Source organism: Pseudophryne corroboree, chromosome 5, assembly GCF_028390025.1.
Source record: "Pseudophryne corroboree isolate aPseCor3 chromosome 5, aPseCor3.hap2, whole genome shotgun sequence".
Lineage (NCBI taxonomy): Eukaryota > Metazoa > Chordata > Amphibia > Anura > Myobatrachidae > Pseudophryne > Pseudophryne corroboree.
Window position 1 is genome coordinate 630,148,446 of NC_086448.1, and position 13,604 is coordinate 630,162,049.

Genomic DNA, 13,604 nt, shown 5'->3' on the forward strand with positions numbered 1-13,604 from the left:
GTCCTTACGGAGTCCCAGCATCCACTTAGGACGTCAGAGAAACATAATTTGCATAAAAAAGAAAGAAAGACGGTAGGAGGACGATAAAGCTGGTGAGGAAAGCAGAAAGTGAAGAGTAAAAAGTAAAAAGCATCGGCTTTATCCGGGTCATTCCTGTAAATGAATATAGGAATCTAAGGGGTATCCATAGCTAGCTCAATCAGAGGTGGAGATATTGTAATGTACTCCTCAGAGCAAGAGGCCTGAAAGACCGGAAGGGAAAGCGACCTGTGGTGTAGTGTTGTTGTACAGAAATCAGTCATGCCATATTGTGAGAAATCTAGGGGAAGAATTGCGGAGGTAGGCTGATATTTTCTCCATGGCTGCAACATACCATATTTTTTATGTATAAGCTGCTGTCGAGAGGGGGGGGTCATCATATTTCCATTGTTTGGCTACAAGACAACGGGCTGCATTTAAAATATGTATAGAGAGTTTGTCCGCAAAATTATCAAGGCCTTCTATCGGGCACCCGAGGAGAAACGCCCATGGTAATTTGACTATAGTAGCCTGAAGAACCTCATGTAAGATGTGGAAAACCTCGTCCCAAAACTTAACTATCTTGGGGCAAGACCACCAGATGTGGAAGAAGGTTCCCTCCCCTCCACAACCTCTCCAATATCGGTCTGAAGCGGAGCTATACATCTTACGTAACCGGGTAGGTACCAAGTACCATCTATAATAAACCTTATAGGCATTTTCTTTAATTAGTGAGGAAATAGATGCTTTAGAGACCCTTTCACGGACTGTAGTCCATGTTTCCCCATCTGGTAGTGGTCCCAGATCTTTTTCCCATTGAAGCTCATAATTTGGTGTAGTAGGGGTTTTAAGTTGAAGTAAGTAGTTGTAGAGCATTGAGATGATACCTTTGCGCAGGGGGCAGTTTAAACTTAGAGACTCAATATGCATCAGAGGTCTGTCTATCGAGTTAATAGGGAGTGAGTTAAAAAAGTGACGAATTTGGATGTATGTGAAGCAATTAATAGCTGGTAGAATATATTTGTTCTGTAAGAGATCCAGAGGGGCGCAACCGTTCATGTCTAAGAGGTCATGCATGACCCTAATGCCCCCTTCATACCATGGATAAAAACATTTATGTTTGAAGCCGGGAGGAAATGCCGAATTATGCTAGAGGGGAGTGATGGGGCAAGGGTAGAAGGTGGTTGCAAAATGACTCTTGCAGTACTCTCAGATTGAACACATGAAAGCAATAACGGGATGTGTATGAGCTTGAGCCGGCCTGTCTGAGGGAGCTAATCCCAAGACAGAAGACATTGAGAAAACTTTGCAGCAGCACCCAATTACAGAGTACATAAACAAATAATCAAAACAGGAAAACAGCAACTTACAGTTGAAGACAATATAGGACAATACAGGATAAATAAACATAGCTACATCAGCAGATGACACTGGAATAAGCATCAGGTGGCAGAAGACTGCTGGAGTTGATGCATTTGAAGATTATTAAAGTAAGAGAAAGGGAAGAGGGCCCTACTCATGAGATCATACATTCTAAAGGGGAGGGGTAGACAGACAGGGGGGACACAGACGGGGTACATAGAGAGCATGGAACAGGGTTAGGATGAGATTTGACTGGGTTTGGTGAAGAAGTGGGTCTTGAGAGCCCGTTTGAAGTTTTGTAGAGAGGTGGAGAGTCTGAGGGGGAGAGGTAGAGAATTCCAGAGAATTGGAGCAGCACGTGAAAAATCTTGGAGGTAAGAGTGGGAGGAAGTAATCAGTAGGCAGGAGAATCGGCGTGCATTAGCAGAGCGAAGAGGATGGGTGGGAGTGTAAGGGAGATAAGGTCAGAGATGTAAATGGGAGAGGAGTGGGTGAGGGCTTTGTAAGTGAGAGAAGCTTGAAATGGATTCTGAAAGGGAAGGGAAGCCAGTGAAGGTCTTGTAGGAGAGGATAAGTGGACGTAGTGCGTTTGGTGAGGAAAATGAGCCAGGCAGCAGCATTGAGGATAGATTGGAGGGGAGAGAGGTATTTGTCAGGAATGCCAGTCAGGAGGAGATTACAGTAGTCCAGTCTGGAGATGACCAGTGAGTTGATAAAGGTCTTAGTAGCATCCTGGGTCAGAAAGGGTCTGATCCTGGAAATTTTTTAGATGAAAACTGCAGGTTTGTGAGAGGTGTTGAATGTGTGGTTTGAAGGAGAGGGAGGTGTCAAGGATTACTTCAAGACAGCGCACTTGGGGGCTAGAGGAGATAGTGGTGCCATCAATAGATAATGATATTGTGGGAGGTGAGGTTATGCGGGAGGGAGGGAAGATGATCAGCTGAGTCTTAGACATGTTAAGTTTAAGAAAGCGCTGGGACATCCAAACAGAGATAGCAGAGAGACAGTTGGAGATTTGAGTGAGGAGAGCAGGGGAGAGGTCCGGAGCGGAAAGATAGATTTGAGTGTCATCGGCACAGAGATGATATTGGAAATCAAAAGAGCTAATGAGCTTACCTAGTGAGGATGTATAGAGAAAGAAAAGAAGAGGACCAAGGACAGAGCCTTGGGGTACACCTACAGTTAGTGGAAGTGAGGGGGAGGTGGAGTCATGAGAGGAGACAGAGAATGAACAGTCAGAGAGGTAGGAAGACAGCCAAGAGAGGGCAGTATCACGCAGACCAATGGAATGAAAAATTTGCAGTAGGAGAGGGTGGTCCACAGTGTCAAAAGCAGCAGAGAGATCAAGAAGAATAAGTAGAGAGTAGTGGCCCTTAGATTTAGCAGCATGGAGGTCACTGCAGACTTTTGTAAGGGCAGTTTTAGTGGAGTGGAGAGGACAGAAGCCAGACTGGAATGGGTCAAGCAGTGAGTATTAGGAAAGAAAGGAAGTAAGGCGGTTGTAGACAATACGTTCAAGGAGTTTGGAGGCAAAAGGGAGAATAGAGAGGGGTTGGTAGTTGGAGAGAATGTTTGGATCAAGGGTAGGTTTTTTAAAAATAGGAGAGATGAGTGCATGCTTGAAGGCAGAGGGGACAGTGCCTGATGAGAGGGAGAGATTGAGTAGGTGAGCAAGATGGGAACAGGCAGAAGGAGAGAGGTAGCGAAGGAGGTGGGAGGGTATAGGGCCATTGGTAGTAGGGCATCGAAGGGTTAAGAAGTTGATATGAGGTGGTTTGAGCTTCCACACAAATTGGATAAATCACTTGTGCAGCTGCAGTAGGGACGTTCTAGGCACCTGAACAGGCAGAGTCTGAAAGAGATAGAGTAATCTTGGTAAAACGTTAATTTTAAGTGTTAAAACTCTGCCTAACCATGATATAATGAAGCCTCTCCAATGAAATAGATCTAGTTTAATATTCCTAAATAAAGGTAAGAAGTTAGCAGCATATAGGGTGTTATAGTGATTTGTTATATAGATTCCCAAGTATTTCATTTTGGAAGCCCGCCAAGCCATGTTATACTCATGGCATAGTAGTTTTAAAGTTAGCAGGGATAGGTTAAGAGCAAGCGCCTCCATTTTAGAGAGATTTATCTTGTAACCAGATAATTCGCCATACGCTTCCAGGGACCTAAAGAGTGTAGAGATGGAAGTATGGGGGGAAGTTAAAGTAAGGAGGACGTCATCTGCAAACACAGAAATTTTATATTCCTCCTTACCGAGAAATACTCCACTAATATAAGTGTTAAGGCGAATGTGGGCAGCTAAGGGCTCGATAACCAGGGCAAAGATCAGGGGCGACAAAGGACACCCCTGTCTTGTGCCATTGGTGATAGATAGCGGGGAGGAAAGGATCCTATTCACAGATACCCTAGCTGAGGGGGAGGAATACAGGGCCTGGACGCCACAGAGAAAGCTACCCATTAGACCGAAGGCCTGCAACGTATGATTCATAAAGGGCCAGCTGATCTGGTCAAAGGCCTTCTTCGCATCCAGGGACAACACCGTGGCAGGGGTATGAGAACTATTGAGAGAATGGATAAGGCTAATTACTCGCCTAGTGTTGTCCCTGGCCTTGCGTCCAGATATAAAGCCCACCTGGTCATTGTGGACCAGGCCAGGTAGAACAAGGTTCAGGCGATTAGCAAGAATCTTTGCATATATCTTAATGTCGGTGTTCAAGAGCGAAATGGGCCTGTAATGAGCACAGTCGGAAGGGTCCTTACCTTCTTTCAGAATAACAATAATCCTGGCCTCTAAGGCTTCTTTGGAGAAGGAACCTCCCGACATCACATCGTTGAACACCTACATCAGATAGGGGGAGATAATAGTTAAAAGTTTTGTATTAACTGGCAGTAAATCCGTCCGGGCTGGGAGCCTTATTCGTCTTAAGGTTCTTAATCACAGAGGAGATCTCCTTAACTAGGATCTTAGAACAAAGAGAGTCAAGGTCGGAGGAAGACAGTTTGGGGAGGTTGCAACAAGATAGGAAAGTCTGTATAGAGTCAACAGTAGAGGGAGGGATATCTCTAGAAGATGAAAGGTTGTATAATTGCGCGTAGAACTTCCTGAATTCCTCCGCAATACATAAGGGATCATGAACAGGCCCACCCGAACGCCACTTGATCGATAATACGTTATTCTGCAACCGTTTAGCATGTAGTCGGGATGCCAGGAGTCTATCAGCTTTATCGTTTTTTTCATAAAAAGTCTGGTTGAGCCATTTAAGAGAGGTCTCGGATTTAGTTGTAAGCAAAAGGTTAAGTTCCCCCCTAGCCGCTGAAAGCTTACGATAATCCACAGCGGAGCCTGAAGTTTTATGGAGCATCTCAAGTTGGGCCACTTTGTCCATGAGCTCATAGAGTCGATTGGACCTGGCTTTCCTAGCAAATGAAGAGATACTTTCTTTCCCAACAGGTATAAATTCGGTTTAAAGTCAATCAGTGATTGGGGCACGCTCCTGGTTTGAGCTTAAATTCTGAAGTGCAAGGTTCAATTGAAAGAACAAATGCTGTAATCTTTGTAAAGTCGGAAAAAAAAAAAAAAAAAAAAGAAAAGTGCCACAAAAAAATATTAATGATAATATGTACTAAAGTCCAAACGGTTTACAAGTCTATACAGACAGCGGCGTCCCGCTAATCTGTGCTCTGAAGTGAAGGATTCTCTTGTGAAGTGATGAACAGTTGACAGCGGTAGTGTATGCTTTGGTTAGAGTGGAGAATAAGGACCCTGGACTGGCGCTATTCCTCCTGCAGCACGTCCCACAGTAGAGCGCCCGAATCAGGCCCGCTCTGTGGGGCCGCTGACCTGGGGTGTGCGCCTGTCACAGAGGCGAAGTGGACCCGGCCGGAGCTCTCCGAGCGGCTGGCTGCGCCTCTCCTCCTCCTACAGGGACTTACCTTCTCCCTTCCCCTCCGCCTTCCACTCTCCGCTGTCTCGGGCTTCTTCCGTCGCCTGGCAACCGGTTGCTTCCGGAACTCCGGATCACGTGACCGGATGGTTTGCGGAAAGGATTAGCAGTACTGTCCTTCTTTGTAGTGAATATTCGTCCTCAGTCCAATGTAGTATAGATGGGTAGCTCCAACGCGTTTCGACCTGTTAGGGTCTTCCCTAACAGGTCGAAACGCGTTGGAGCTACCCATCTATACTACATTGGACTGAGGACGAATATTCACTACAAAGAAGGACAGTACTGCTAATCCTTTCCGCAAACCATCCGGTCACGTGATCCGGAGTTCCGGAAGCAACCGGTTGCCAGGCGACGGAAGAAGCCCGAGACAGCGGAGAGTGGAAGGCGGAGGGGAAGGGAGAAGGTAAGTCCCTGTAGGAGGAGGAGAGGCGCAGCCAGCCGCTCGGAGAGCTCCGGCCGGGTCCACTTCGCCTCTGTGACAGGCGCACACCCCAGGTCAGCGGCCCCACAGAGCGGGCCTGATTCGGGCGCTCTACTGTGGGACGTGCTGCAGGAGGAATAGCGCCAGTCCAGGGTCCTTATTCTCCACTCTAACCAAAGCATACACTACCGCTGTCAACTGTTCATCACTTCACAAGAGAATCCTTCACTTCAGAGCACAGATTAGCGGGACGCCGCTGTCTGTATAGACTTGTAAACCGTTTGGACTTTAGTACATATTATCATTAATATTTTTTTGTGGCATTTTTTTTTTTTTTTTTTTTTTCGACTTTACAAAGATTACAGCATTTGTTCTTTCAATTGAACCTTGCACTTCAGAATTTAAGCTCAAACCAGGAGCGTGCCCCAATCACTGATTGACTTTAAACCGAATTTATACCTGTTGGGAAAGAAAGTATCTCAGCATCTTAGAATAAACAACCTTAAGTATATTACCTGCTTTTTCATTATTGATTTTAGTTTCACTTTATAACCGTACATTCACCACTACAAATAGGGTTTGAGCGCTGGTTCCCTGTGGATTTATCCACATCTGTATACTTACCATTTAAGGGGGGGTGGGACACCCCTCATTACCAGCAGCACACCCCGCCTCAGATTAACACCTCAGTGCGCAGAGAACCCATTTCTGTATTCCTAGCAAATGACGCAGATTTAATCAGGGATCCACGGAGGGGGCATGGCTTCGGGGCGCACCTGGTCCTCTGGCGACGGTACATCGATGACATAATATTCATCTGGAAAGGGACCGAGCACGACCTACAGGCATTCATTGCCTACATTAATGATAATGACCGGAATCTACACTTCACAACACAATACAGTAAGGATAAAGTAGAATTTCTTGATCTGGACATACACATTCATAACAGCAAGATAGAAACACGGACATACCACAAAAAAGTAGATGTCAACAGCTATATCTTATCAACCAGTAGCCACCATCCCAACTGGCTGAAAAGCATCCCTACAGGTCAATTCACTAGATTAAGGAGGAACTGCACACAGCTGAAGTACTACAGAGAACAAGGACAGGATCTGACACAGAAATTCATGGACAAAAAGTATGACAAACAGATTGTGGATAAGGCATACAAGAAATTGGAAGACACTGATAGACAACAGCTACTCAAATACAAAGAGAAAAACACCACACAACAGGGTAACGACTTATACTTTGTAACACAGTACAACACCGGAAAAATAAAACAAAGCATACAGAAGCACTGGGCAATACTGATGCAGGATGAAACATTAGCTAAGATCATACCCTCACAACCCAAAATAGTATATAGAAAAGCTCCGGACTTGAGATCAAAATTGGTACACAACCACATACCACAACCCAAAACTCAGCAGACTAAAATAGATGGTATCACAAAGAGACAGGGCTTTCATCATTGCGGCACATGTATAGGGTGCAGGACTACTAATGCAAGATCAACCAAAAGCATAACAGAATTCTCATCCACAAATACAGGACAGACATTCAAAATCAGAGAAGAAATATCATGCCACACAAAGGGAGTCATTTATCTTATCACATTCCCCAATGCGGACGCACAATTAGGACATTAAAAGTCCGAATATCGGAACATATACAAAACATCAAAAAAGGTTACGATAAACATAGTGTGTCTCAACACTTTAGAGACAAACACACACAGGATCCGACACAATTGAAATTTATGGCCATACAACAGGTGACGAACAACTGGCGGGGAGGTGACTTCATAAAAAGAATTAACAGGGAAGAACTCAGATGGATTTTTACCCTCAAAACCCTCACACCGAAGGGGCTCAACATAGAGTACAACATTTCTTCAGTATTATAGTGGACACTCACCATCTAACAAATAATCACCGTACGGATTAGGCTCATTTAACACGGTATGATGAACCCATACCTCGGGTGATGGGACTACAAATGTAGGGGTATGACAAGACATCTAGAGACTTAGATTAATTCATAAGTAAACACATGGTCAGTACCATTATATTAGTCCTACACTGAGGCAATCCACTCATCCTTAGAAAGCCATAAACATTTAGGGTCAGTGTAACATCATTAAATCAGGAATGTAACCGCCTCCTGAACTGTTACTACCAATATACATTAAAGTACTCACACACACTCTGATCATTAATACATTCCTCATTCTTATTTTTATATTTATTTATTTTATATATTTTTTATTATTATTATTATTTTTTTATATATATAAATTTATTTATTTATTTTTTTCTTTTTAATTTTAATTTTATTTATATTTATTTTTACTATATTTGTTTAATTTCATATTTGTTTATTGTTATATTTATTTTAATTTTTTTAAAAATTTTTAAATTTTTTTTTCATTTTTTTTCTTCATTTTTTTTTCATTATTCATAGTTATTTTTATTTATATTTATTTTTATTTTATTATTATTTTTATTTATATTTATTTATTTTCAATCACACATCAATCATATCTACTATTCATTTTTCATTCATTAATCATTTTTCACTCATCGTTACTATCTTTTCCTTTCACATCTCTTTCATCCTGTCATGCAATTGCATACATCGATATCCCACGTTACAGACAATTACCTAATATCATCACATACTATCCAAACCAATCATGTTATCCCCCCCCCCCCCCAAACCATGTTTATCCCATCCATCTATGTAATTATCATAACTTCTTCAATCTATACAATATATGCACCGACAGTTCTATCATACATTATCCCCCATCTTTTTTCACACAAGTATTACCCATTATTAGTAATCAATCAGTGTTAACAGACATCCCAAATTAGGGACAAAGAATACGTCTCTTCCTATCAACATTGGAGAAAGCCGATTATATAATACTGGCCATTAACATAAAGGGGCGTGCACATACATTGGGAACCAATCAGTGCCATGTAACAAGCATATAATGATCCAAGGACTCAAGACTTGTAATCCTAGAAAAAGGCAGATTGCTGAAACGCGTTGGAGGACTTGTCTCACTACACACTGCATTCTACAGACACCTCTCCCCAGCTGGAGAGAGGTATCCCCGAGCAACAGGGGCTAATTGAACACTCCCGCTCACATGACACATCACGTGAGCGGCAAAGCAGGAAGTCACAGACGGGACCCGGCGGAGGAAGGAGGAAAGCGGCGGCCGCTGACCGACCACGGGGACCGAGACGAGACGGCCTGGACATCAAAGGACACCGGAGGACTCGGGAACGGAAGCTGAGCCGGCACAGGCGCGCGGAACGCACCCCAGGCGGTAAGTGTAAGAACCAAGCCCGTACCCCCGATTCCTCATTTGGTGCACACAGGGAGGTCTGACAGGCGGGACGCTGCAAACTGTCACATACCCCACCACGACTGATACTTACCTAGTTTCAGAGCCACATAGGTGATACCATACCTATGGTAAAGGTGCACCCTTGGGCATACCTGACATTCATCCCGCAAGGGACCTCTGAACATTAGGACTCCTAAGGACATAACACTGACACAGACATTGTGCCAGATTTACGGAGAGGCACATACTTTTACCCACCACTCGTATTATTAATTCTAGAAGTTTTGAGCAGAAGTGTACCATTCAGGAGGGTACACTGAAAAGGGTGGTCTGCATGACACACCTGACAGTGGGAACATACCACCCTAATAAACATCATTATATTACGACATATGGTCATTTTTGAACACTATCATACATCAAATTGTCACATCACTTTCTTCCCATTTTCTTTCATCCCTTCTTTCTCCATCCCTTTCCATCTTCACCCTATCTCTCTCATTCCTTCTCTCCCACAAGTGCGCTGACCTCACCATTGCTTATCCTCGGATCACTGCCTTATGGGCATCCCAAAGCGCTTGAGGCGAAATACTTGGGTCGGCGTTAAGAGCAAAATTATTTTTAATATCAGAGTCAATTTGGGTACGAAGGGTAGGATTCAAGAGTAGTTTCTCATCTAAACGCCAGGTATAGGAACGATTGAAAGGATAGGGAGATTTACCCGTTTGCTGTTTTATATTTGTGGTGAGACAATTATTTGTGAGGCAAGACAGAGAGCTGATCTAAAATGAAGCCATCTCCAGCAGTCAGTTTACAAACTAAAAAACCAGGATACAGAAAAAGAAATTAAAAAAAATTAAAAACATGATAGGGTAGGTTATTGTAAGGAAATGTCAAGCTATATTTGTACTTACATTAAATCCATGTCATGCTTAGGTTATAAAGGCTACAGGCGTTTGGTTGAAGTAATTAGCTCTTTGATTTGTGTTGTTTGAACAGCTATAAAGGCCTATTTATCAAGCATTTATTTAACTTAAATCATAAGGAAACTGCTATTTCCACATGAGTAAAGCACATATTAGTATTGGGTGTATTTAATAATAAGCTAAAATAGGAGATTTGTGCCTATTGTTTAACCAGACTAATGCTCAATACTTTTATTACCAACATTTTTTTATGAGGACAGTGAACTGGTGTAATGTACCTAGCTTGGTTTCTCAGGGCATGACCCCAACAGCTAACACCATCTGAAGATGGCATTAGAATGACTGGTTTAAGGGGACAGCATCACTGGAGAAGGGTCTTTTGGTCCCATGCTCCTCCTCTCCCTCCTGTCAGTAATAATTTTTGCAGTGAATAGGCTATGTCATAACCCAGAAGTAAAAGGAGAGCTATAACTTTACTATAGACACTTCTCTAGGACAAGTTTTAATCAGAGCTACTGTCCAGATGTGAATTTTGATTGATAAATGAAAAATTCGTACTTCTCAGCGCATATATCAGCATACTTAATGGGGACAATATACAATAGGTCATACAGTAATTAGACTTGGACAGGGATGGCCACTGGTGTGTTACTCTATGGTCACCATCAGTTCTGCCATTGGTGTTGAACATTGATCACATAAAACAATCTATGATTTATACTCATTAGTAGCCATCTATGCTGCAGGGAATGTCAGGTGGCAGGTCAGACGGGGCAGAGAAGGGGATCTAAGCTCCATGTCACCAGCGCTGAGAAAAAGATATCGCCACCATGTGATCTCTGCCATCACAGGCAAAACCATTGATAGTTGTTAACTTTTGATAGTGACTGCCACCTGCAATGGCATTGCATGCTCGGAAAGAAATAGAAATATCTACAGTACCTGTAAACAGAGTTGGCCCCATCTATGTGACCACACCATCCCCATCCACCTGCTTGTTAAAGTAACCATCATATGCGCAGACTTGCACTAGCACAAGCTTTACCGTAAGAAATGTAATTGAAATCAGATAGATCTCATCATAGGTACAAATCTGAATAGCCTCCAATTCTTCCTACAGATGGGTCCACGTTTATCTTGGCCTTTAATAGGATTAATTGAGCCAGGTCAGTCAGACTTAATCCCCTGCTGTAAAGACTTAATCCCCTGATGTATTGTTCTCTGTATTGCATTGCAGCTGAGAACAATGGGGGTCATTCCGAGTTGATCGTAGCTGTGCTAAATTTAGCACAGCTACAATCAGGCACTCAGACATGCGGGGGGACGCCCAGCACAGAGCTAGTCCGCCCCGCATGTCAGTGCCGGCCCCCCCGCAGAAATGCAAAAGCTTTGCACAGCGGCGATGCTTTTGCATCTCAGGAGTTACTCCCGGCCAGCGCAGCTCCTGCGGCTGGCCGGGAGAACCTCTTCACTGCCCCGGGTCGCAGTGGCTGCGTGTGACATCATGCAGCCGCCGCAGCCCGCCCCAACGGTCCGGCCAAGCCTGCGTTGGCCGGACCGAACCCCCTAAACGGTGGCTTAACTCCGCCGTCCAGCCCCCTCCCGTCCAGCGACCACCTCTGCCTCTGCGCAGTTCCGACCCGAATGCTGCACCGCGATAAACTGCCGCAAGCAATCGGATCGGAATGACCCCCATTAGATGAAGGGTTTATGTTAATAAACCATGGTGTGCCTAGGCGCAGCAAAGACGTCAACATAAAGGTGGACCCATCTGTACACACCCACCACTGTGTGGCCCAGATTTATCAAGCCTTGGAGAGTGATAAATAGCACAGTGGTAAAGTAACAGCCAATCACCTCCTAACTGCCATATCACAGGCTGTGTTTGAAAAATCAAAGGAGGTGATTGGCTGGTACTTTATCATTGTGCTATTTTTTTTTTTTTCCCAAACAATTTTTATTGAACATTTTTATCAGAAATAACAGACAAGTGTTACAAGTTCACAATGACCAGCAGAAAAAGCAGGCATTTCACATAGAATAGAGTCATGGACATACATTTTTGAGTCTTAAATATCAAAAGTTAGCCAAATAAAGCCATATCTAATCAGAAATTTGGTTGTTGTGTAGTGAGTGATTTAAGAGATAAGGCTGGTGTCATCAGACTATATCATCGATAAAAGTAGGTTACTGTATGTCTAAAATATATCACCACTCAATATAAAAATAAAGGTAGTATATAGGAGCCCAAACCATGGTGAAAGCAATTGGGAACCAAAGTAGCACTAAAAAGAACAGAGGACAAAAAACACAGAAACACGGGAGGGGAAGGGAGGGTAGGAGATGCAAGACGGGGGACAATAATAGAACATTTACGAAGTATACAATACATTGCTTCATAACCTTCCCCCGGAGACAAAATCAGTCCCCTCTCTCTAATCTGCGATAGAGGAACCAAGTAGTGGTTTCAAAAATCTTGTGTATCTGAGCTTGGGCATCTGGGTCCAAGTCAAAAATAAATGGGTCACATTTGTTATAGAACTTGGCCACCCCTCTCTCCACATCTGGGAGTGTGGCTTGTCTTTCCTTTTACCAGAAGTTTCTTATTTTGCCACACTCCCAGAAGTTATGAAGGAAGGTTGCCTTTCGGGCGCTACATTTAGGGCATGACCCAGTTTCTTCAGGAACAAAATACCTGCGTTATGCTTGCGACACATATGCTCTATGCATTACTCTTAAATGAGTTTCCTGCAGATAAGCAGACTAAGTGTTTCAAGGTAGCAGAGCAATGTTTCAGCAAAGTGGGATAAGTATGAAGATCAGGAATATCATCTGCCCATTTTAAGCACAAAGAGTTCCTGGACAAATCGTTCTTAGCTAACAGGAGGTTGGAATAAAGAAATTTTATACGATAACCCATTTCATGATTATGTGATATAAGTGAGAGAATGGGATCGGACTCAGGGGTCATCAAAAAAGCAGGAGGTTGAGTTGCAATAAAATGATGGGCCTGAAGAAACAAACAAAAAAATTGTTTATTAGGTATCTGGAATGTTTCAACTAATGATGCAAATGAGGTAATAGAACCCCCCAGGATCAAAGACTGTTCTAATTGCTGAAATACCTTTGTGTTTCCATTCCAAAAAAGTGTGAGTGTCTAGGCCAGGAGTAAAAAGTGGGTTGTTCGAGAGAGTGGTAAAAGGGGAGCTAGCATAGTTTCTGTCAAACTTCTTATTGATAGCTCGCCAGGTGATATAGCATTCCTTTAGCAATACATTTGTATAGACATCTGCAGGAATTAGATTCCTAGGGGAGTGTAAGAGAGCTGCAGGTGAGAAATGGCAAAACAGAGCTTCCTTAAGCTCTCCATTAGTGTACACCGATCTACCAGCTATCCAGTCAGTATCGAAAGTGGGCTGCCTATGTAAATGCCATTATGTCTGGCAGGCCAAAACCAGATTCTGATCTAGGAAGTCTTTTTAAAGGGATTTGGTTTTTTTTTGCCTGCCCAAACAAATTTTGTGAATAGAGAATTAGAACATTTTAAATCTTGTTTG